General features: G+C 37.2%; 1 protein-coding gene across 3 annotated transcripts in view; it reads left to right on the forward strand.

Annotated features, from left to right (window-relative positions):
- The window catches only part of LOC124305446 (ecdysone receptor), a 79,923-nt gene that overhangs the window by 11,672 nt on the left and 41,361 nt on the right, over nucleotides 1-26,890 (forward strand). The window contains exon 2 of one of the 3 annotated variants that reach the window (XM_046764906.1): nucleotides 5,325-6,956. The exons of 1 other annotated variant lie outside the window; for it this stretch is intronic. The gene's annotated coding sequence lies outside the window, so the exon portion shown is untranslated. The remainder of the gene's footprint in view (nucleotides 1-5,324; nucleotides 6,957-26,890) is intronic. One more of the 3 variants, XM_046764909.1, reaches the window with a different exon arrangement.

The raw sequence follows: 26,890 nt of genomic DNA on the forward strand, positions 1-26,890 counted from the left end.
TGACACGTATTTTAAGGTTAAATTCGACAGTCATGGCTTATGTTACGTTTATTGAGATTGAGTTTGTTTCGCGCTCGGCCGACTGTGGCGCTGTAGGTTTCTCTGTGTTGCCAACATAACTGTCTAGTGTAAAAAATTATCCGTTTCACATTCATTGTCACCAAGTGTACATATGCATGATGCTCCTACCATGACACAAAAGCCCTATTGCACTAGGAGGTAGGTACATATGCATTTACGTTGAGAAATATCGCGTTGCTGCTGCTGCCGCTGTTGCTGTTGCAGGGCTGTACGGAAAAGTTGAATGTGAACGTGTATATGTATATTTTATGTACATGCATACCGTACATACATGTATACATATGTACCGCACTCATGTAAATAGTTTCTATGCGCGAGGCGAGGACTGCCATCTGTCCGGAAGTAACTTCGACGACAGAAATATACCGGGTGACGCGGCGGACGATGGCGAACTGCTCATTCTTATTGCGTGTGTATCGCTGCTGTTGCTGCTGCTGCATCCGTAACTCGATATCCTTTCAAGTGCAATAAATCATTATACATGCGTGTATGATATACGTATAGAATTACATAGGATACGGATGGAATATACGAACGTAAGAATTGTAGTCAATATTATACATATGTATAATGGATCCAGCAGCATTTACTTACTTCCGTGAAGGAAACAATTATTTGAGTTGACGCTATTTTTATTCGTTGATGTTATAAAAAGGTGTGGTCGATGTAACGATGCATAATTTATGTATAGAAAATAGTATTATTATGCCACTTTACAGTATACAATGAAGTTAAATTTTCAACTTATGACGTGTTCGTTAATGCTATTCGTATGACGTTTTACTGGAATGCCATATATTATAATACCAATACGTGATATCGTTATCAAAATTCGATTATCTATGGATTTTCATTCTCATATACCGCGTGCAGCTACTTAACGAAATATTAACGTCTTATTGCGCCGATGTATTTAATATCTCTACTCGCCATTTTGTTCAAGTCCTCAATTATTATTGTTATATATATATAACGCTTTAAACGAAGTACACCTAATAATAATGATAATAGTAGCAGTAATAATAATAATAAAAATGTTACACCAAGACCTTGCGCAACAAATAATCGCTTAGACGTATCTTTGCCCACTTATTAAAGCTGTAGGAAAACGCACATGTCGCGCGGCGGCAGATAGTTATTATACGTACACACATGCGAGAAGGGAGGATAGGTGCATGAGTATAATACGAGTATGAGACAGTAGTCGAGCGATGGAGGCTTCAGCCCCATTCGGTATTAGGTTCGCCTTTGAAAATTCTCTGGGGGGGGGGGGGGACAAAAGAAGAAGGGGCACCCAGGCAATCAGGCTGTCCCAGCCCCAGCTGGCAAACAAGGCGAAGAAGAAATGCACCGGCGGTGGCGGTGGCGATTACTATTACTATTACTATTACTATTACTATACCATACCTACCCGGCTACTTCGGAACGGGGAACGAAAGGGGGCGAAAGAAGACGGAGCAGCGACGCGGACGACGGGAGAATTCGCGTTGACGCAGGTCCGGTCGACCGACAGACCGACATAGCCTTCCTTATGTCTGCCCCCCGTGCTGCTGTTGCTGCACTTGGCGTATATATACGCGATATAGTCATGTATGGGGGGGAAAAAGGGAACGCGCGACACGTGTTTACGCTCCTACAACACGGGACATATTTTTGAAATTCAATCCTCGTACGACGACGAATTGAATTAGGAACAAGGGCGAAGGACGGAGGACATTTCTTTTTTTTTTTTTTTTTAATTTTTTTTTTCCTTTTTTAGGCACTGTCGTTGCTCAGTACGAACACTTTCAACTTTCTATGGATAGCGTAAATTATGGTCGTCGGTCTTGATCTTTATAGTTTTATGAATCGTACTGGATTGCGTGGATATTTTAAATGTTCAACTTTTAATGAGAATGTTTCAAGTTTTACGGTTTCGCGGTTCGTGTCCGTTTATGATGGCCGGCGGGAAACGCGGAACGGGACGGGAACGATGGAATAGGATCGGAATATGGAACGTGAGAGAAACGATGGAAATAGGATGAGAAATTCATTGTTACGGGTGAGGAACGATGGAATTGAGTAGGAATTGGGAACAGGAATAAACCGATGGAATATATAAGTATGGAAATTAATTGGGATGGAAGAGGAACGGTGGAACAGGGTATGAATTTTGAACGGGAAAGAGGAAGGGTGGAATAGAATGAGATGGAAAGAAGGCGCGACGTGCTTGCAGAGTGTTTTGTGGTTTATTAAAAATTGTTTAGATTTAACAGTGATTCACGGTCAGTTTATATATTAACCGGTCTGTTTATGAAAGTCCTTAGCAAAGAAATATGTGTTTTTTTTTTATCCTATATTACAACCTTAGAATACGGAACAGAAAAATACCAAGAATAAAATCGATGTATGTCTTTTCGAAAGCATTCGCAAAGTTACGGAAATAATCGAGGAAATCACGATAATACCTCAAGTCTGATCTAAAGCCAAAATTTACCTGTTCACGTATGGATAGATAATATTTAGGTTACGATTATTATTTGGAGGGGGGGGGGGGGGGGGGGGGGGGGGGGAAGTACCGATCGTCTTACGGGGCGGAAAAAAACCATCGACCTAGTGAATCAAATTTTTTTTCTTTAGCACATATACATCCCCCCCCTTAATTTCAACCATCCGTTGTACAGTCATGAAAAGAATGTAAGCGTAGAAAGGAAAGTTAACGTTATTGTACTTGAGGACAAGTATTTTCTTGATACGGACGGAAATAATATTTTATTTGAACATTTTACTTGACCTATTTGTTTTATTCCTTATATTTGTAAGACGTACTCGTTCTTCTTTTACTGATTATTTATATAAATTGCAACGCACACGCCGGCCAATAAACCCAATGCCTACACACGTACCGCAAGTGCAAGCACATACATATGTATATCTTATCATTTGAGGTCTGAAATTACAAGAAACGGGTCGTATCGTCGCACGAAATGTTTTTTTTTTTTTTTTTTCTTTCATTTATCTTATTATTATTATTATCGCATATTATTTCGCACGAACAAAATTTTCGTTTGACCTAGTTTATATTGAAAAATCGGGGGGCGTTGTTTTGCACAGCTGTGCGTTTGGTCGACAGTTGTTGTTGTTGTTGTTGTTGTTGTTGTTGTTGTTGTTGTTGTTGTTGTTGTTGTTGTTGTTGTTGTTGTTGTTGTTGTTGTTGTTATTATTCCGTGTTATTACCATTACCATGTATAATAATAATAATTTATTAAAGTGTCCCATTCGTTTAGTAGTTCAATTTAGAAAAATTGTTTGATACGGAAACGCAGCACTAACGGCAGCAGCAGCGGTTGGGTATATATGATACGTTTTCTACGCATTATAACGATCGTGTATAACACGTATAACACCCGATGGAACGCAGCTATGCGCGCCTCGATTGAACGTGGGATCTGCTGCATCCCACGGCGAAGGACGACGGCAGCAACAACCGGCGATGTGTGTTTAGTAACGATGCCGCGATGCCGCGACCGCGTCGAGAATCGCTAACAATATTCAACTCTTCCCTCTCGTTTATATGTCGTAAATACTCGGTGTAATTTATCGTATGCAGTACGCGTGTGTTTACCATGCGATGTGCAACATGCGAAACGTCAGCCTTTTTATATACATTATACATGTATGTATGTACAAAGTGAATTCTTAACTGACGAATGATCGGTAGTCTGCTAAAATTTTATGCGCACGCGCTATAATCCGAGAACGCATGTATGCCAGGCTGACCAATTGTATCTTGGACTTGAAAAGTTTTGACAATCGTAAATTGAGCACAACTGCCAATGGACGGTTGTTGAAATTTTTTAGGTTACATACATCGGCGATGAATTGTCGTGTAAATTTGCGCCGGTTGGTCACCCTGGCTAACAGTCATTCTCGGATTGTCGCGCGTGCGCATTAATCGTTTAGCAGACGACGGAACGTGCATGTATGTTGGTAATTCTCCGATCTGGATATATATATATATATATATATATATATATATATATATATATGACACGCCAAGTCAGTGTGGTTTCAAGTTTGTTAGTTTCTTTTTTTTTTTGTTTCTGCCGTTCTTCTTATTTTTTCCATCTCTGTGTTGACGTTGCATGTTTTCATTCGATTATCATTCTGCAAATTGAAGCTTGAATTTCACGAATTTAACGACGAATCGGTTTCAATCGAATGTTTGGGAAGTTGTGGGGAAAAAAATCGTTTGAAAAAACTCTAGCAATTTTCCTGGCGCCAGTGGCATTTGACGTAAGTGAAACAACGTATCTTACTGTATTATGCGATGTAGAAATGAATCTGAGAATATTCGACTAACATAAGAATAGGTGTTGACAATTTGATGAAAGATTGTACTAATTTAACTGTGGGTTCGATGACAAAAAAAAAAAAAAAAAAACGATTACACACTTTTTCATCAGCATTGATATATGTAATGTATAATTTTAATTGCAATTTTTTTTATATTTTCATTTCTGTTTTTACATTTTCCCTGTGAACGTGCATTATTCGTCGGAGTCTAAAACTGACAGGGATAACTGTAGTAATTTTTGAAGTAATATTAAAAATCTAAAAACAGTTTACAATTAAACTTGGATGCGATCTTTTAAAGCGTGTTAAAAAAAAAAAAACACGAGACCATTTGAACGTTCAAAAGTGGTGGCAAACTATTTCGTGCTTGCTTGCCGTTTCTATAGTGTTTTTCGGCTCGTTGTGAGTTTTCGCTTTTTTTTTTTTCTTTGTTTTTTTTTTCCTCGACAGGTAACCTGTAAATATTCTTAACAAACAGAACAAGGCAACAAACATTAGAATCGTATTAAAGAAATGAAGAAATAACAAAAAAAAAAAAATAAAACACTGGGTGGATTACATTTCGAAGGTACCAAATAACAAAAAGTTTTCTCAAATTCTCTTTAATCGTTTGCACACTTGGTTTGCGTTGGAATAAAATTTTCTGAAATTCATATCTCTCAGGCGTGGCGAGTCCACGAGACAGTATAAAACGTTGTGCAATTTGTTCCGTGTTACGTTAACGCCGTAAATTTTTTTATCAAATGACAAGCGCGGTTTAAAATTGGCGCTCTTGAAAATCACATTTCTCAAATTATTTCGCTTTCCTTTGTGTCCCTGGAATGGCGGGGGAAACAAAAAAAAACAAAAAAAAAAAAAAGAAAAACTCTGTAAAATTATCGCAGTCCTCTCTCTCTCCTCTGTTCCAGATGGTTGTGGAAGCTGAGCTTTTGGCGGAGGGTGAAAGTGCATCCTTTCGCGGCGATGTGGCTCAGTGGCGAGACGCGCGGAGGTGATAACAGCTTCTGACCTTCCGTCTGTTTCTCGTCTGTCCCCCCCGCGTCGCGTGTTTGTGTGTGTGTGTGTGTGTTCTCAATCCTCGTCAGTCGTCGTTGATCGGTATCGTCGCGACGAGTCCGCACGCTGTTCGTAACGAGAGCGCAGTTTTTCACTCGCGTATAAAAAAAGTGTGCGAGTTTCGTCGTTTATTTTCATTGTTTACGTCTTATTATTGTTATTGTTATATCCCTCCGACGACTATAATCATCATCGTCATCGTCATCGTCATCGTCATCACGAAGCGATTGAAATTATTCTTCCTACATTTTGTTAAATCGTTTCTCTCTCCCCGTTCATCATCGTTCGTTTCTCTCCGACGAACCGTCAAGACTCTATTTTCCGCTCTTATCCCGTTGGTGTTAAATCGGCAATATTCGTAAACCGGTGAATCTTACGCGCGCGATAAGAATGAAATTTTAAAAAAACAAATCGTTAATATAAATAACAAACAAACAAACAAACAAACAAACAAACAAACAAACAAAGCAAAACAAAATAAAACAAATACCTCATCATACCTACAAAGTACCTCTCGTCGTTCGAACCTTCAGCGCAATAGTGCCTAGGCCCTGTAACTAACGTGAAAAAAAAACAAAACAGAACGAAAAAAATTTAAACAAAAAAAAAAAAAACAAATAAAGAAGCAACAAAATAAAAGATAATAGTAATTTAGTAACGTCTTAACAACACTTTTAAACAGAGAGAAAAGAAGAAACGAACAAATTAATTGAAAACAACATCATCATCGAGTGACTTACGTGTACGAGTGAGTGCGATAGGAGAGAGAGAGAGAGAGAGAGTCGTCGTATTAAGAGGTCAAGGATACGGAAGAAGTGTGAAATATGAAAAAGAGTTTAAATTCGACGGAGGAAAGACAGAGATAAAGTGAAAAGCTATATATTATATATATATATTACATATATATATATATAGATATCATATATATTTAAGAAAGAAAGGAAAAGAAAACAAACAAACAAACCTATATACTAAACAAATAATAATCAAGCAAGCACATAATAACAATAATAATAGTCGTAGATTGAAGAGGAATGAAATAAACAAAGTTGTTAACCGCGACATAATTCAGGACAGTTGAGTACCTCCAGATTATCTATTTATTATAAAAAAAAAAAGAAAAGAAAATAAAGAAAAAGAGAAACACGCGATATTATTGTCTATTGAAAACGGTTTAATAGTAATGATAAATAGTGTACACCGGTTGCAATATTCTTTACACGTGCTATTTTAATAAATTAAAAAAAAAAAAAAAAAAGAACAAACAAACAAAAAAGAAACAGTGAAAGAAAACCACAACAATATTCATGATAACAAATGTAAACGGTATTAAACGGTATACATATAACTAAAGTTTTAATATATCTACAAGAATAACGATATTAATATTAATATTATCATTATTATTATTATTATTATAATTAACACTACAACAGAAACTATCGAAAATCCCTTCCTCCCCCCTACGTCGGTCTACCTTAAAGGTGAGTAATCAAAGATTCCTTACGATAGAATTACTTGTGATGTTAACGTTCTCCACACGTGTGTAAATTATTATTTTATTTTATTTTTTTTTTTCCAAAATTATCATCATTTATTTCATTGAAATCCATACGCCATTATTATCAGATACGCAGATCGCGAGGCTCATTGTTTACTGTTTCAAATTTTTTTTCTACGATAACTCGTCGATGTGTCCATGTGTGATGAAGGAAAAAGAAATAAATAAATTAAAAAAAAAAAAAAAAAAAAAAAAAAGAAAAAAAATACAAAAATTCGCCACGGATATAACAAGAACGTTTCATGCGCGGTGACAAAAAAGGATATGCGCATGTGTTTAAAATGCAGACAGGATTTTTACAACAATTCCGTGAAATAAAATTGTTACGTGAAATTCGTGTACGGTAGTATCTGGTTGTTGCGTAACAAAAATACGGAAAAGTAGAGCGGGCACGAAATGTTGGTTGTACAGGTAACGATATAGGTTCTGGCAATTTGGGAGTGAGAATAAGAAAGTTTTTTTATGTATGCTGCTGGCGCGGTTATTGACGCGAACGTATTTCTTGCGTGGGCTTCGTGCTGTTTCAACCTTTGTGCACATACGTATATATATATATGTATATGTATATATACACGCGTGCGAAAGTTACGTATGTACGTGTAAATATGTATAACGTGTATATACTGTATATATCTATTATGCTGAGACTCCGTGCGTTATATCAAGTCTAGCTATAATGCAAAGATGCGCCTTTTTTTTTTTTTTTTTTTTATTTATATCGAATATTATACATAATTATACATTTAGCATTTTACTGTATCTACATTAAGGTGTGCCTAGAAAAAAGATTTTTTTTTTTTTTCAAACGCGCGTCAAAATTTCCGTTAGAGAATCTCACATAGAATATCTCGGGCAGTTATGAACTCTTGATGATATTGATATTTGGAGGTGCCTGTTATATTTTTCCATGTTTCATTTAAATAATAGGTAAATAAAAAAAATCGGAAAATTTTTTAATCTATTTTTTTTTTTTATGTGAACGGCTTGACTTATAAACTATCTGAATACAAATTATTATAGGAAACTTCACGCTGTATAAAAACGTACCGAGGTAAAATTTTCCTAACTTTAACCGATTACGAGATATTTGCCTATGATCATTGAGACGTATTGAATATTTATCAATCGGTTATAGTTAGGAAAATTCTGTGTCGGTATTTTTTTTTTTTATAGTGCGTGAAATTTCCTACAAGATCCTGTATTTAGATGGTTTATAAGTCGATCTGTTTACGAGAATAAAAAATATTCAAAAAAACTTTAAATTTCTTGTACGTTTTATTTAAATGGAAAATTGAAAAAATAAAATCCTCATATCTAAATATCAATATTAAGAACTCATATTTACCTAAGATATTCTATTTTAGACGCTCTTTGATGGGTGAAAAAAAAAGCACCCTAACCTAGATATGCATTATATTGAAAACGAGTTTTAAACGCATACTATTTGAATACGAAAAATTTGCGGCACAAAATTTGTATCCTGAAACCATTTTAACACCAATTTCGTCGCGTACTTAGCAAACTTTTTTTCCGCAATCTCGTCGTCAGCTTTGATTCCGGTACTTCGTGAACATCGTGTTAAACATATTGTTATACATAAAATAAATTCTATAAAGTCCGGTATAAACCTTTATTAGCATGTAACGATTGTTCAGATTTCAACAATTTTTAAACAATTGGAAAATCGCTGTCTCTACATATCGTACAATACATATTAACTTTTGTCGGTTCTCCCGCGAATTATTTTATAACACAGATTTCACTCGTCGGTTCGTTTCGCATGTTGCATAATATTATATTCCTGCTGAAATAGCTGTATTTTTACAACATAGATGCGCCCATACGTCAGACTTTGGCACGTCCAGTCTGATTGCGAGTGACTGACGACGACGACGTCCTCTACACACATGTATTATAAACTACGCGCCTCTCTCGTTGGTTCGGCGTTTCTCTCGACTCAAGATCACCGCGTTGTTTTGCTCCGGGGTTTACCTTGTGCGGAGAGCGAGCTGGAATTGCGACATTTGTTTTCATGACCTGAAACTCGCCGGCGTTCTACTCCTCTTTCAACGAATGGAAAAGGTGGTGAAACTCACGAGTTGCGTTCTACCGCGCATGCGCGAGCTCTGTCGGTATGTTTTGTTTTTTTTTTCTCATCCAGACTGGCCAACTTCGGTTTGTTCAGCTGTCAAACGCCCAGCTTAACGGAGGTTATGTCCGAGTGTTGCGATTTTTTTTTCTTTTCAGGTTAACGGGGTATTTAATTTTTGCGATTTTGCTATGATTCGGGACAGTTATGGAGAAACTTTTCACCGTCTAATTAATGACTTAATGCTGCTACGAGATGTCGTAAAAACGTGTTTTTTAATTCAGAAGAGTTTGACTCTCTTTCGTGCATCGTTTCGAGTCAAGTTGGCAACCCTGGATTGCAGAGACGAAGATATTATAAAGAACAATAGAGTTGTTTATTCAATTAGGTTCTGAAATATCGGGGACGCTGCCTTTTGGTAGCAAAAAGTTTCCCGTCATTTTACGTTGGGACGAGGTTGAAATTTCGAATTTTTCGTGCCGAAGTTTAATGTAAAGAAATCAAAGTTTCGAAACAGCAAAGTTCCAAGGGCATAACTCCGACGAGTCTTAAAGTCCCGAAAGTGCGAGAATGAGAAAATAAAAAAATCTGAAACATCGAAATTCCGAATGATCGAAGATTTTCAGTTCCGTGAATTTCAGGCTTGGTGAAACTTTACCACTTTGATATTTCTTTGTTTTCGATTTTCTATATCTTTACGTTTGGAATCCGAATCATTCTGTTTTTCGGTTTATCTGATATTTTACACCCACTCGTTGATCAAAGTACCGTATGCGAGTATATTTTAATCGTACGAAATTTTACTCTTACGAAACTTGAATTTTGTCAAAATCCTGCATCACGAAACTTTGACCCGTCGCCTTTCCGACCGTTCGAAACTTTGTTGTTTCTACGAAGTTTCATTTCTTCAAATCAAGTCTTGCCACAAAATAATTCAAAATTAGGGCGCTTTCGAAACTTCTCAATCCCGGAACTTCAACCCCGCCCCTCATATATATATTTGATTCGAACCGATCATTCGTCAACCTTGTTGCAACGTCATATTTCTTTAATCCCAATAAAGCATATCACTTCACTTTTTCCCCGTGTACAAAATTTAAACTAAATTCTCCTCCAATTCCAACGCTTTTACACCACAATATTACCCTACAACTTGCTGTTGTTTGTAGCTGTTGGGGTTAAGTCGACGCGCGTAAACACGTGCGTACACTCTATACACGTGCATACGTACATATACCTACGACGACTCGTTCAAGTTTCGCTGTTGCTGTTGCGTTTAGCCGATCGACTCTTAACGCGACGCCACCGCCACGTGTCCGCACGTCCACGTGTGTCCTCCCCCCCCCCCCCCCCCCCCCCACTTCATTCCATTCCTGAAAGAGTCTACGACTAGGATATCCAACTCTTGCCTACCTATACGTATACCATGTATTATTATTAAGCTACGATTTTAACTAGCCTAGCTGCCAGCGCAGCGAACGGTTGTATACGTATAATGCAATAAGCTATATATATATATATATATATATATATATATATATATATATATATATATATATAGGTCTGTGTATATATGTATATTATTTTTATATATATATAGACATGTTTTACTTCACTTTTTTTTAACTTAACTACGACGGACGGTTCGACTTGGCCTCGATCGCCGCGCCGGACGGATCTCTTGACTGATATCTCTCGCTATTGCAGGTATACCTGTAATACCTTTAAATATACCTGTGCCTCTCATGCATGTACGTACATACATGCTTATATAAATATATATATGTGTATTAACTATGCGAACGTGTGAATTCTGTATACATACATCGAGTTTCGTCGCTGTATTATTATAATGGCTATCGAGAAACCGATATATTTTATGTATACACACTCACACACACGTATATATATATATATATACTTGGCGCGGTAGTAGTTTTTTTTTTTTCTCCTGCTCTCCTTTACGAATTAGTTGACGCCAAGGCTGGGATAGATGTGTTGTGTTGGGTATCGTATCGTATCGCATGTAACGCGCACTACAGGTACATATATTCCTTCTTTATAGTACAATTTATTCATCGAGTTGCATGCGAATAGTTCACACGCTTACGTACGTATACCCAACGAGATGGCTGAACGGGCAGGGGGGGGGGGGGATAGTAAGATAGAGAAAATAAATGGAAAACGTAGAACAGAGGAACGAACACAACAATAAATTGATATCGTACCAGGTAAAACAACAACGGTATGCGTAGGTGCATATAAATGCATATATGTTATGATTGTTGAATACATATTTACGATACAGGTGTCGATCGGTCGATGGAGAGGTGTTATAAAAGTGGAATAATATTATAATTGATCTCTATTTTTCAAACAGTGTTTTTCTGTTGCCTTTTCCCCCCATACCGGTTCTCTTTTTGTTGTTCTCTAAGGCGAATGTCGAAGGTACATATAATGTATACATATTATTGTTGCAATGTATTTAATCTTCGGAGGTCCGTTATGGCTTTTTCAGGAGTCAGCGGATTTACGCGGAAACTTTACCGGACGTCTGCTGACTGTATTTATGTACATAAATCATTGTTCCGAAAAATAACTAATTTCACGCAAAAAAAAAAAAAAAATCGGACCTCTAAAGAGGTTAACTTACAAAAGATACACGTGATGAAGTATGTGTGTATATATATATAAAATTATACAATTTACGGAAAAGAAATGGAGAAAAATTGACACGTGAAGAATAAGAAAAACGAGAAAGAACACACAGGCATACAATAAATTTATGGAAATGCATGCATAAATTTACTCAGCTGCATCCAGTGGGTATATATAATACGTACATTATTAAACCTGTTACACGTATAGTGGTAATGTATGAAGATGCATTTATATGGGTGTAGGTTGAAGAGAACGGTTGTGCACAACCTATACTGGGTTGAGGAAAAAAAGAACAAATAATAATAATGATGATAATAATGCGCACACACACGCACACACACACACACACACACACGGAGGCATGTATCCGCATTAAAAAGCGTGTCCATTGGTGGCTGCTGCAACTCGGCATTAGTAATTGTACTAGAATACTCCCCGGCTAGGAGCAGAGATGATGGCGTCATCTTCAATGCAGTCCGGTGGCAGCAGCAGCAGCAGAAGCAGCTGTTGCTTCGTTGGTCATTACTCGGTCAATTGAGTCTCTGCTACGAATGATGGGATCGATGATGGAGAGACGCTGCTGCCGCATGCCAAAACGTACGATCTTTTCGATGATCTTATGCGGTTGCGCAGATTGCGCTGTTTTCTTTCATCGAAAGTTGAGGTTTTCGTTCGAGGAGGTTCGAGAGGGGGGATTGGTGGGATTTTTTTTTTTTCTTTTTCTTTTTCTTTTTATCCTCTCTCCGTCTTTCTCTTTGTCCTGTGTTATCTTTATTTTTTTTTTTTTTCTATCGATTTGAAGATCGATTTTATTAGGAGAGGGGGGAGGAGGTCGATGGAAATATTCGCATCTTTTACACGTACTTGCATTAGTTTTTTACAGCAGACGTATACGTATACACGTATAGATATGCGGTTGATATGAACATCGTTGAATAATCATTGCACACAAAAAAAAAAAAAAGGAAAGGAAAGGATTTTAACCCGATCTAACTTTGTTCGTAACTAAATTTTACGAAACATTTGTATACTCGATTTTGTTAACAGTAGAGCATCGTGCGCTTTAACGTTACTCCGATCGTCGTTTTTTTACCCTACACATCAAGCACCTATTGCAAAACACTTCGATATCGTTGATTTGAAATTACTGATCCATAGTGTATGAATCAATATACATGTATGATTTGTAAACACGGAATGGACCGATGTTACAGGTATATGTATAGATACGTTTGGCACTTGCTTAGAAAAGCCCGTTGGATCGTAAAAAATGGAGAAGCCGCTTGTTGCGAAACTAGCAATCAAACGATCTAGTGTTCTCATTCGCGTATAAAGGTAGCGAAGTTCGTTAATAAAAACTTTTTATGAAATACCTCGAATCCGAAATGCTTTTACAGGATTACGGGGGTGAAACGGAACTGCACTTTTTTTTTTTTTTTACTTTATTCGAAAAAGTTTAAAAGGACTTTGCCGCGAATTTATACGTACACTCGAGTATCGGTTCAGGTTATACCTACCTACGTATGGAGATACATTCGAGTGTTGGTACGTAAGAAACGAACGAATGAACGAGGGACGAAGAAACTAAAGTCGGTGTGCATATTACGCTTGCCGTTCTATCCCGCAGGCAGGCGCATCTTGAATAATACAGATTGCAGTCTATTTATGCTGGAAAATCAATACCCCAACCGCAGCTCTAGCCGAGCAGCGAGGAAATAGTTGCCGGCATTGAGGGTGGGGGGGATGCATGACGAGGGAAACGTTGATACGTCTCGACACCCCTCGACTGCCACCCACCTTCAACCTTTACGTTCTATACCTTCAACTTCCATTTCGTCACGACGAGACGACGCATAATATGTGAAAGAAGTCTTTTTCTTTTTACCGTATCGTCCCCCCCCCTCTTTTTTTTCTCTCTTCTTATTTGCAACAGTTTTATTATTAATTTACATTCTGTTTGTCGGTGTTTGCAGAGAAATGTGTGTGTGTGTGTGTGTTTTTTTTTTTCCCCTCTCAATCACAATAACAATAACAACGAATAACCACTGCGTGCGTAACTACTTGTTGCAGTAACTTGTGCGAAAAAAAATGTTGACAATACGCGATTAATTTTGTAACGCTGTGCTGGAAATTTCACTACGTGATTAAGTGGTTTGTGTGAAGAAAAAAAACCGAAAAACGAAATATATATATGTATATTTTTTTTACGGCGCGGATTCCTTATAAAACTGTTGTTTATGTTGAAAAATAAAAACCTCGTGCAAGTATCAGCTCGATCGGATAAAGATTTAGGGATCCCGCTTTCGAGTTTACGTTTTTACATTGTAATAACACACGGGGGAAAAAAAAATGATTAACTTAACTCACGGCGGATTTCGCTTGAAAATATTGACGATAATGAAAAATGTCAAGAAGAGACCCTTTTTTTTTTTAGCAACAATATTTAGCGCGATAAAGGTCTTCGGATATGTTTTTAAATTTTGCACATTATGACACTTATTTTGACTTGAAAGTGAAAAAATTGAAAATAATCGTATTAAATTCAGAAAAAATAGAAGCTTTTATCGATTTTTTTTTCTTTTTTTTATACGCGTTATTCGAATGTAAAAACGAAAACTCGGAAGCGGGACGTCCAAATCTTATCCGATAGATCTGAAACTTTTTTTTTTTTTTATTTTCGGTGAACCACTCTAAATTGTGTAACACATGATTCTTGTAACTTCCTCAAAAAAGTTTGTTTTTTTTTTTTCTTTCGTTTCTACTTCGCTTCGACCACCGATAGAGTCGTAATTTGGCTCGTGGACGTGCGGCTAACGTCAATCCCACGGTCTAAAGTCCTTGAGCGGTAGCTCACACGCGTCGTTCACCTCGATTCCAAGTCACACTCGGACGACGACGATCGCATGAGTGGCTATGACGACGATGCTAACTTTAAAACACCGCTATTGCCGTTCGTCGTGTGTTTAATATCCCTACGCCACGTGAAAGAGAGAGAGAAAGAGACAGAGAGAGAGAGAGAGAGAAAGAGAGAGAGAGAGAGAGAGAGAGAGAGAGTTTCTCTATATTCGGTTCCTGCTGCCTGGTTTAACCACCCGACATCAGCACGCGATTTGCGCTGTTTATACGTATTACCGAGAGGAAACGGCGAAACTTAACGGATCTTGTAACAGATCGTATCTAGGACTGCGCATGCGCGCAGGTTGTTCGAATTTTCACTCAGGCTTGCCACCTCAACTTGTTGTCACCTGTCAAACGCGTCTTACGGAGGTCACTACGTTACCGATGCGAATATCTTTAGGTTAAATCATATCTCAAACTGTGAATGCAGCGATTCGGAAAGATTTTGGAAAAACTTTTATTACCGACAGAATGATTACCGGTTACCGGTAACACTGTTCTCTAAATAACGCAATTTTAATTTTTGCCGTTCGACGCGGAAGAGTTTGACATTTTATACGCATTCCGTTTTCAGTTTAGTTGGCCAACCTGCCTTGCAGACGATAATATCCTCCCTGACCAACGGAGTTCGGTTATTTCGCGCATGCGTAGTCGATCACTCACAATTAGCCTGACGAGTTTCACCGTTTCGTTTCTCGCGGTATTCGCGAAACTTGCGTAAACTTGCCTCCATCACTCATTTATGGACGTTATTATTATTACAGGGTATATCTCCCGTTATATTTCCATCAGAAATCATGCCGCGTGTCGTTATATTTATAAGAATATCGATCCGCGTGACATTTGTTTTTTATCCCACCCCAATCTACCGACCGATACAACAAGTTTTCAAATATATTCTTTACTTCTACTTTTCGATATCTGTAATTCGGTTCGTAAAATGTGCGTGCAATATACGTTAAATCACAAATTCTGTCACAGTATCGTGACCGAAGGAAGCCTGGACAAGCTGTACGGTTAAATGAGAAATAAATAAACAAAATAAAAAGAGAAAAAAAACATTCTGTATTATTTTTCTATTTTTTATTTTTTTTCTCATCGTCGCACATATTGTTGTGTCTTATATACATATACATGTATATACACACGTATGTAATACATTTAAATATATTTTTTGACGTTTTGGTAAATGCGAGAAGGTAAAAGGCTGCACTTATTGATCGCTAGGCAAGGCGAGGCAAGCAAGGAGCCGAGTCACGTCGTTCGTCGGAATCGCACGCGTGCGTGGACCGACGCACGTGCAGGACTAGACCTCCCCCCCACCTCCAACCTCCAACCTCCAACCACCTCGAGGCTCGTGGTTCTCAAATTGAAATTATCCAAAAATGCTCTCATTACGGGATTAACCCCCCCCCCTCTTCATCCAATCGTCCGTACATGTGCTTGCCGTGAAACATGTACGCATGAGAAAAGAAAGAAAAAAAATCTATCATTGCTTACGCGCGTGCGTTCGGACGTGTGGTATTAATATTTTTTTTTTTTTTTTTCAACCCCACTCTTTCTCCAGATGCCCAATCCACGACAAATCCATAAAACCATCGTACAGTTGTTTTACTCGAACTCTGTTGTTGAATCGTACGTGTGATTTACTGTCGTGATTAATTGGTGCAAGTAGACATTAGGCTGGAGAATTTTTTTTGTTAAAAACGATTCTCCCTGCGCCGAATGTTTTTTTTTTTTTTTTTTTTAACGTTTGAACACGTTTGTTTATTAATTTTTTTTACGATGACACGTGCTGCAAATCAATGCTCACGATCGGTTGCTTAAAAAAAAAAAAAAACAAAGATTTATTTCATAGAAAAATCATTCGATCCGAATGATTGGATGTTTGTTATTTATATAACCATGTTTATTCACGTCTATATCTACAATTAATTACATGCTCGACACTTGTTCTTTTTTGCGCCAGGTCAACTATTATTATACATTGAACTCGCAAAGTGTTACTTCGTTTTTTTTTTCCCGGGTAATTTATTTCTTGCATAATCATGTAAGCTATAGGACATCTTGATCGGAATAGGTAGATTGTTCCTTTGTCATTTGAATGGAATATATCTTTATATTTGTAAATATTTGAATGATCGATTTGGTTAATTGTGGTCAAGATCGTATTGTTAAGTAGATCGAAGAAGAATTTCTTTCAGGCGTGAAATTAATTTTTTTTTTCTCCTACTCGAGAAAATTATTCGAGTTTATTCGGAAACGAAGTTATTATATACATATTATGTGTGTGTGTGTATATATATATATGTCATAATACTCTCTATTCGTTCCTTCAGATTTTCTTGGTTAGGTGATAAAAAAACAAAAAAAAAAAAAATTCTGTAAACTGGTAATCTTGAAAATGTCATCTCAAAGCGCAAAATAATGAAATAAAAGAGAGGAGAGAAATGAAAAAAAAGTAACGAATAAGCGCGGCGATCCGGAGTCAGTGAAATTTTTATATATAATACTTGTATGAATAAATTCTGTACAGCGATTCGGACGACAATGACGCTAATTTATCGTTCTTTGCTAGAACCGTAATGATCGAATAGAAATATGTAAACGTTCCGTTTTTCCCAGCATGGGTGTAATTTTTACGGAAAATAAGAATATCTCCCGAATCGTCGGCTGGTAGCAGACCTAAATTTAATTTTTTTTCTCCAAGAATAACTATACCATTCATGTACACGTAATGATAATTCGTTTCATTCAGCCTAAAGTCGCGGGTTATATGCATAGGATAAACAAGAAGGCGAGAGGACAAAGAAGAAGAATAATCAGGGAAGCTAATCTTAACCCTGCATGTGAAAAATATACCTTTTTATATTAACCGTCAAACACTGCCAGGAATTCTATGGGACGTACAGTCGGGTAGAAAAAATGCGTTGAATGGAAACTGTGACAAAATAAAGATTCGCGAAGCGTATAAACTGAAGAAGATAATTTAGTTACACGTAACTGAGAAAAAGTCCTCGTGACACGATTAAAAATTTTTTATCTCTCCTTCTGATTAACAGTATCTTATTTGATTCGTAAATAAATTCTCCGTAATTCGTCTGCGTCAGATTTTAATTAATGTGTATTAATGTTGGTGGTATATAGTATTAAATCACAAGTTTATTATATGCGAATTATAACTTTCGGACGTATCGGATTTTCTTTGTTTCTTGTGACTGAGAAGATCAAAGAAGAAAACTGTCTCGGGCGCTTCTCAGTCTGTTAACTTATAAATGAAATGAGCTATTTTTTATCAACAGGGTGATGGTTACACACCTGGAAATTATTGTCTGGGTATTTAAAAAGGGGTCATGGAAAACCTGGAATTGTCAGGGGGTTTTTAATTTGGTCATGGAAAAAATGGAAATCATCAGTTTTCTATCATGGGAATTAAAGGTGAATTTTAGAGATAATAAGTCGTCTCTTTCGTCGAGAAAACAAATTACGTTAAACTGACTTTTTTGTATATTATAATTTTTATTCAATTTAAATTGAATTTGAACCGGATATATAGAGTTAATAAGCTGAACGATTTAGGTTTTAGTAACTCACCAGAACTGGGAAAATGTCGGGGAAAACTGGGTTTTAGTTTCTGGGAAGTCTGGATATCTAGTGAATTTTTTTCCCCAAAAATTTGTTGCCACCCTGATCAAGATCGGACGAACTGTACATACATATATATATATACAGCTTTGGAAGAGATTTTTTTTTTTTTTTGTCCCTTCTTCCATAATTTCGAACCAATTCGAAAAATGATGATGATACAGCATCTCGTCTTCTTTTTGTACAGCATCGAAACACGGGATCGATCAAAGGAAGAGAGAAAAAAAAAATGCAATTCTTTTTATAAAAATTTATAAGTTCGCGTTGAAATTGAGCGGGGAAAATGTGCAAAACGCAATCGATGGCGGTGCAGCGGTATTTCAAACAGAGAGAGAGAGAGAGGGAGAGAGAGGGAGAGAGAGAAGGGTTGAAAACAGAGAGAAAACTCTCTCGCTCTCTGTTTAGGCACGTTACTTCGCCTCGTCGCTGTTGCTGCTGCTGCTGCTGCTATGTAGGACAGCTGCTTGGTTCTAGAGCCGCCTGCTACTGCAGGATCAATAGCTCTTGCAACCCGCGCCGCGACGGTTTCCAGACATCGACGACGACGACGACGACGACGACGACTAGGAGACTCGCCGTTCCTACACTTTGCAATTCTTCGCTATCTCCTCCGGTTGTATGTTATATCCATGTCGGCGTCGCGACGTCGAAACCCGGGCGCCTCCGCTGCAATCCACTTCTCTAAGGTCATCCTCCCCCGACGAATACCCGTCGCGTTCTTTGTTATCTCTTGTACTTGGTGGTCGATATGGTCAGGGAATCTTGGGAAGTTGGGGAAAAGATTGAGAATTCGAAAAAAGGTTGGGGAAAAGTCACGGAAAATTAGAGGATTCCAAAAATGGTGAAGGAAAAGTCAGGGAATGTTAGAGATTTCAAAAAACGTTCGGGGAAAATTGTGAGAGAATTTTTAAAGACGGTAAGGGAAATTGGGGGTGAGTTAGAAACTTTGAAAAAACGATAGGAAAAGTCGGGGAATGTCGGAGAATTCCAAAAACGGCCAAGGAAAAGTCGAGAAAAATTAGAGAATTCCAAAAACGGCCAGGGGAAAGTCGAGAAGAATCGGAGAATTTCAAAAACGGGCAAGGAAACGTCGGGGAATTCAACAAACGATCGAAGAAGTCAGGGAGAGATGAAGAATCCAAAAAACGGTCAGAGAAAAGTGACGGATAATTAGAGGATTCCAGAAACCCTGAAGAAAAAGTCAGGGGATTCGACAAACTATCGAAGAAGTCAGGAAAAGTCTCTAGAATTGAAAAAACGGTCAGGGAAAAGTCAGGAAAAATTAGGGGATTCCAAAAATGGCCGAGAAAAATTCGAGAAAAATCAAAGAATTCTAAAAACGGGCAAGGAAAAGTCAGGGAAAGTTAGAGAATTCAATAAACGGCTGAGGAAGCGTCGAGAAAAATCAGAGAATTCCGAAAATTGGCAAGGAAAAATCAGAGAATTCAAAAACCGGCCAAGTAAGTTAGGGAAAGTTAGAGAATTCGGAAAACATTCGGGGAAAAATCGGTGAATCGAACAAACAATCAAAGAAGTCAGGGAAAGTTAAAGAGAATTTGAAAAACGATCAGGGAATTTTTCAATTAGTCGCAGGTAATTTTACGGCAGTGTGGAAACAGAGAATGAATAAAACTTCACGAAACGGCAATATCTTAATTGTAAGAACAATCTTTATCTATGCGCTCAGTTCCGTGACCACTAATTAGAGCATAAACGTATTTTGGAATACCGGTTGAGCCGTACCTCTGTTTGTTGGATACTCAAATTGGCACTATTATCAATTATATTGAAAATGTAATTTTGAGAAAAATGTGTTTAAAGTTTTGATGAGTAAAAATTATACAACTTCAATTACTTGACGGCTAATCAGCGATTTCGGCGGCATAAAACACCCCTTTGGATACTTGGAAAAGTTAATTTTCCCGGATTCGCTTCTGTATCCAAGCTTTTCGAGCTTCTATAGAAAATATTGATCTACAGCGATGCTGACCAACTAAATCGCGTCTCGTCATTTTAGACTCTTGAGATGTTATAATAACATTTTATGGAATAACAATGAAAATCCCCCCCACCCTTAAGTACCTTTATTTTAAAATTCCATTTACGACTCTTGGGTTTATACAATGACTTCCTTGAGAGAGTGAACCCAACGTCGTGAATTAAGAGTCTTTAAAGGTAAAACAGCTGCCAAATTGACGCAAGGAAAACCATTCGTGGATCAAGTAGCGAAACCGATCGTTGTAGGTGGTATTTATTTTGGTATCGATAACCATAAATGACACACGTGGGTCCGTTTTAACCTATCACGACGGCGGCTTATGGTCGAGGCTTTTTGGAGACGGTGCCGCGAATGCCGATTGAATATGGATCATCGGTGTTACTTGTCCTCCACCACCTCGTCAACAACGACGTAGGTACGCCACCTTCTCGATGAATATAAATTCATACGTCGTTCCAAAAGTTAAATAAACTACGCCACAAGGACAGAAGAAACTCCGCTGTTTCTCTTATACGGTAGGTTTCTTTTATCTCATCTCGCGACAAGATCAACCGGAATAATAATAAATAAATCTTACCTCGGTATTTTATACCCTGTTGTATATTGTGTTTGGTTGTTAACGTTTATTCGTTTCATTCTTCAACCCGAGTTTCGCGTCAATATTTTAAACATCATTTTGTATCACCAGGCGAGCCCCTCTGCGATGCGGAATATCTATCCTTAACGATCATTGACTTTTCTTCACACGTAACACACACACACCAACATGGCGATTACGAATCATCGCGATTCTTCTTCTGGACAAATTTCGTGACACTGAATAGGTATACGTATCTAGATTATATAATGGTAATCCATTCGCGTTGTCTTATCTAGGATCGAGAAGCGACTGTTCGGACCGTTTGGAATCCTATACTTTGTCGCGTTGTCTAGTGATTTTGAATATTGTTTACTCGTATTATTATAACTATATATATATATATATATATTTTTTTTTTTTTTTACGGCTCACTCCTTTAATTTCCGACGATGGACATTATACGTTACACAGATTTACGAAACTTGAAAAATATAACGGTCGGTTGTTCAAGCATCGATATGTATTGTCATAAAGCTACGGTGCGGTACGGATGTTGGAAACGTCGAAGGAAGGGGAAAGAGAAATAGACGAAGTATGGATAGGTATGATTGTCAAGTCGAAGGATACCTAGACTGAAAAAATGTTGAGAAATCTCTTGGAATTATTCATCGTGTGGTCTGAATTGAAAATCGTGCATCATTAAACATCGTGAAATGTGTGGTACTGGACCGTAACATGAATACCTTACCTGCATGTTCTAGAATATAAAAGTATCGCTGAGGTGTCTTCGTTCTACATCTTCGTAGAACGCCATTATCCTTATTGCAACATTTTTACGACGGTTTGGTGTTGTTGTTGTTTTTTTTTTTCTCATTTAAACACTTTACCGATTCACTTTTTAAAACGCTTTTCATGATCGATAAGATAAGAAAGTATGGAAAGTGCTAATCACTGCAGCGATTATTTTGTTACTAGTAACGATAGGGAAAAGTCGCGATACTTCTATTTCTCATAAGAGGCCCAAAAAACTCGAACGATCGTGAAACATTTCGTACGGAATTCGCCTGTAGAAATGAAATGCAGTAAGTGACTTACAGATTTTGATTTGCAGCCTAATGCGACGGAAATTTAGACGTAAGAAATGTGAAACTACTGCAGTATAAAAAATTTTGTATGCTTCGGAAGATCAAACTTTTTATACTAAACTATAACTTAACAAAAATCGACTTTTTCATTAGGGTCTGCCCTTAATGAATTGCGGACGATTATTGAGAAGTGTGAAAATTTTTTTCTTTCGTACGAACAGCGAAAGTTTTTCGATAAAACCTCTTTCGAGCCTGCTTTCTATTATCATTTACCTTCCCTCTCGGTATCGAATCGCGATTATAACCGTGTAAACAACTTACTTCCGCAATCAGTAAAACCTCAAGGGAAATATACGCCTGTAACAATCTTTCTTAAGGTAAGAATAAGATGAGGAAAAAGAAGCGTGAATATATTTTTTCCGATCATAAGGAGGTCGGATGGTCAGAAATCGATACTTTCTATTAATTTTGTTACGGCATAAATGAAATTCTCGTAGAACGATTACATTCTCAAACTTCGAAGATCTCTTTTTGAAAATATAGGCATAGTAAGAACTGTAATTTTAAACAAAATCTCATTCAAATTGCATAAAAAAATGTATAAATAAATAATCGTGACTTAGGAATGTAATGTGCGATTTGATGAAATAACAAACAAGACCCTGATGGATCCAGCCTAAGAATCTCACGCTGTACGCGTTTTGGCCTCATAAAACATAAACAAGTCTGATTCTTTAATTTTTCGAAACTTATTTCTTAAATAGCTCGAAAACTCACGACCGGTAAACTTTAATATTTAGTCAGTTTTAAGGTAAGAAAATCTGCATTAATTAAGACCAAATTCGGACAAAAAATTCCGAACATCCGAAAATTGTTGAAGGTTGTTCTCTAGATCCTTCAAACGTCCAAAATCTAACGAACAGTCAACTTTTCATTATCGAAGTGATTTCGATAAGAACTTGGCTTATTTACTTCGAAGAAAAATCAAGTAACGGGAAGTTAAAAATGCTCGATTTTTCGCGAAATTTGGAAAAAACGGAAATCTCGAACCGCCCTCGACGTCTACCGTCTTATTTAACACACATCCCGCATGCGGCTTGTACTTGATCCTTGCGCAGGATCCATGAGAGCCTGGTTCAAGGCTGCAGACGACGAAGAGAGTGGCGTGTTGACACAAGCTTCCCCTTCTACTTTCTTGTTTGAAAACTTACGACGTTCCATTACCACAGCAAAACAAAAAAAAAAAAAGAAAAGTAAATGTTGGAAAGAAAATTGACTAATAAGAGTGGTAGCATTGATTATAATAATAAAAAACAATGGAAATATGTTTGCTTTTTTATCTGAAGAAGAGAGAGTGCGCTGCGAAAAAAATTGTGTTACCAACAAACGTGGGGTAAAACTAAAAAGTCCTAGTGACTTTCGGTTACTTCGTTAGCCAGCTTGATTCAGGTGGTAATGTTTTACGATGCTGAAGTTGGTAACGTTAACGTGTCGAAACGTTGAAAGAAAAATTTACTACATATTTCGCATCTTTAGAATAACTAAAGATGTTGCGAGGTTGAAGTTGGTAACGTTACTTCAACAATGCAAGTTCGGAAAAAATCGTTCACTCGAACCTTCAGGATCTACGGAAATTCAGCTAGTAAATAATAACAAAGAAAACAATGTTCATATATCGAAAATTCAACTCTGATAGCCGTTTTGAAATTCTACAATAACAGTTTTATTTTTTCCATGTAATTTCGTTACTAACTTCAGCCTCCTAAGAAGTTGAATTTTTACAAAATCTCAGTTTGTTGATGATTTACACTTGGGGACTATGAATCTGAGACGTCTAATTTCTTACACTAGACAGTTACGTTGGCAACACCGACAAAACCTACAGCGCCACAGTCGGCCGAGCACGAAACAAAATCAATCTCAATAAACGTAACATAACCCATGACCGTCGGATCTGACCTTAGAATAAATGTCAATCCAACAAGTCGTTATCCCCGCGGATTGAGTTAGTTTCGCGCTCGGCCGACTGTGGCGCTGTAGGTTTTGTCGGTGTTGCCAACGTAACTGTCCAGTGTAAAACATGATCCGTCTCAGATTCATTTCCCCAAGTGTATACATTAACGGTTTGCTAAATTTCAGGTAATCCTAAAGCTGCAGAGTAACGAATTTAAAAAAAAAATGCAAACATTACAATAACGCTACAAACTTTAGCCTGATAATTCTTTTGCAATGGGTTGTCCGTAACAAAGCATCGAGTTTCAAACCCGCTGCGGTGGGAGAAAGTAACCTTTTAACAACCGGTGTTGATCAACGCACTCTGTCCGCGCGCTATCGCGAGATTCTTGCCTTCGGCCGAATCTGCTGCTGCTGCTGCTGCTGCTGCTGCTGTCTGTGCCGTGTCGTTTCGTTTCGTGTCGTCGACGGCGGACGCTCGAAAGTAGGTTGAGCTCTCCCCCCCCCCCCCTCTCTCTCTCTCTCTGTATACGACGTCGAGGGCCTCCTCCGACAACGACGACGACGACGACGGCCTCGTGCCAAATAATCGGCTGGCCGTGTTGAGGAACGTGTGCCGTCCGCCACTTGATGCAAGCGTAAAAATCGGGGAACAAACCGGGTGAGAAAAAGAAATATAACACGCTGTGTGTATTTCGCAACTCGTTATTAAAACTCGATGATCGATTCGTTGATTGGCTTAAAACACTTTTATCGGTGAAAATTTATCGGCTCTTTGATTCGTGTTTTTTTTTTTTTTTTTCTCTTCTTCTACCGTTATCCAGGAAAACGAAGAGCGCGCTGTTAAAAATGATCGTGAATTTGCTATACATATTACTGTACGAAAGAATTGTCAATTTAGAAAATCAGGTTGCGAATTTAGAAATTTCGGTACAGCGACGTTAATTATTGTGTATTTTTCGTAAATTTAGAATTGCATTATTTTTTTTTTTTTTTTTTTTTTTTTTTTTTTACCAAAATTTATTGGAGAAAAACACGGGAAGAAAAAAGTAATTTGAACTTGCTAATTTGGGTAGTCAATTTATTGTTATTTTGTAAATTGAACGAACGGTAAATGTATGGGGAATTATTCACTGTTTCGTATCTGAATAGAACTTCCAATAAATTGTACGAAGTTCCATAAAGAAATTTTTAAGAGTGAGAGTGAAGTTCGTAACGTTAATGTAACGATTCAATTTGAGGAAAACTCATTGTTTCGTAACGTTAACGTAATACGATTCAATTTTAAGTAAAATCGTTATTTTCTAACTGCAGGATTGTTTCGAAGTGAGTAATCTATTTCTAAAAAGCAAAGTGGATTCAGATTTTGGAAATTACGAATCTTTTTTTTGTGTTCTTCAATATACGCTCTCTCAAGTTTCATCGAGTGAAATTTGAATCGTTTGGAATTAACTTCGAGATAAAGATTAAGTTTTAGTAATGTTACTTTGTATAGTGATTCTGCAAATTTCGGAGAAATCGTAACTTTAGAAATATCTGAAATACAGTTAATTATAATGAGGCAAAATGTTTTCGTACATTAAAAAACTTGACTGCTTCTACTTGACTATAAAATTTAAAACTTCTTAGTACTCTCATAGTTTTTAAAACTTTCTTCTAAATTTTTTTTTTTTTTTTTCGTACCGGAGCGATAAATGATGTACAAGTTCTAAGGGAATACTTGGCATGAAATATAAATAAGAAATAAATATAAAATTCGAATCCCAGTAAAGTGTAAAACTTTAAAATAATATTAAGTGCGATTTGCATTGATAATATTTTTTCGTTCATCGTTTTTGATTCCAGAATAGAACAAGAGTTATCCGAAAAATAACAATTTCGGACGATGCGGTTGAAAATAAAGAATACAACGTCAATTCATTTTAATTGTTTGCTGAATTGACTGATTTAAATGTATGTAATATTTATTGCGGAATCACGATGACGAAATTAAAAAAATCTGCGTACATTATAATTGCAATTGGCAAGTGCTGCTGCACCGACGTTACTAGAAGCGATGTGTCATTATAAGTGTGAAAATCGAATAGGTTGGTTGGGTGAGTTTGTTTTTTTTCACCTTTTTCACCTGCCTGATCAAGCTCGTGTTTAATCGTTTCGCGATTGTTTGCAGGAATGAAAACGTTTAACCGCGAACTGGTTGGCTGCAGTTTAACGTTTGTTATATAATATAATTGTTATTGTTTCTCTATTCACAAATATATTCGTAAACAAGTAAAAAAAAAAAAAAAAAAAAAACCGTCCCACCTGGAAAAAAGAGTTTCGCATAAGAAGATTTTTATTCTTACTAAAAAATCTGCCAAATTGCTGTATGGCTGGCCCAATTTTGATCGAGATTTGATTTATTTTGAGTAAAATGAAATACAAGCAATTGACGAAATCTCGTCTGAATCGGTTCGTGCATTTTCGAGTTATTGTTTAAATAAAAAACTTATTTCGAAAGTAACTCAGGAACAGTTTCGTCGAAATCGTCTAAAATCCCAGAGATCTTAAGTTACGAAGAACCGCATCGACTGGGTCCAAAATCGTAAAAATCCTGCGATTACTTTTCGAGATATCGACGTACGAAAATAAACGCACGTCTATATCTTACAATATAATAACCTACCCTATTTGTTATCATCGGGTGTGATGTTATCATTTTATTTCGACGATATTAAAACGGACGTTGGCGTGAAAATATCGACAACGACGAAACGCCGCGGTTGCCGTTATAAAACGAGGGCTTGGATCAAAGATCAGAGATCAAACATTCGGTATTATATATATACGAATGTATTCTTGTGTCGTCCAACCAAACGAACGCCCCCCCCCCCCCCCTCTCTCTTTTTAACCATCGAAATTGTCACACGACATATATCACGAACTCGGGAGGTTGGCTCGGATTAGG

The sequence above is a fragment of the Neodiprion virginianus genome, chromosome 5 (assembly GCF_021901495.1).
Source record: "Neodiprion virginianus isolate iyNeoVirg1 chromosome 5, iyNeoVirg1.1, whole genome shotgun sequence".
In the NCBI taxonomy this organism is placed as follows: Eukaryota; Metazoa; Arthropoda; class Insecta; order Hymenoptera; family Diprionidae; genus Neodiprion; species Neodiprion virginianus.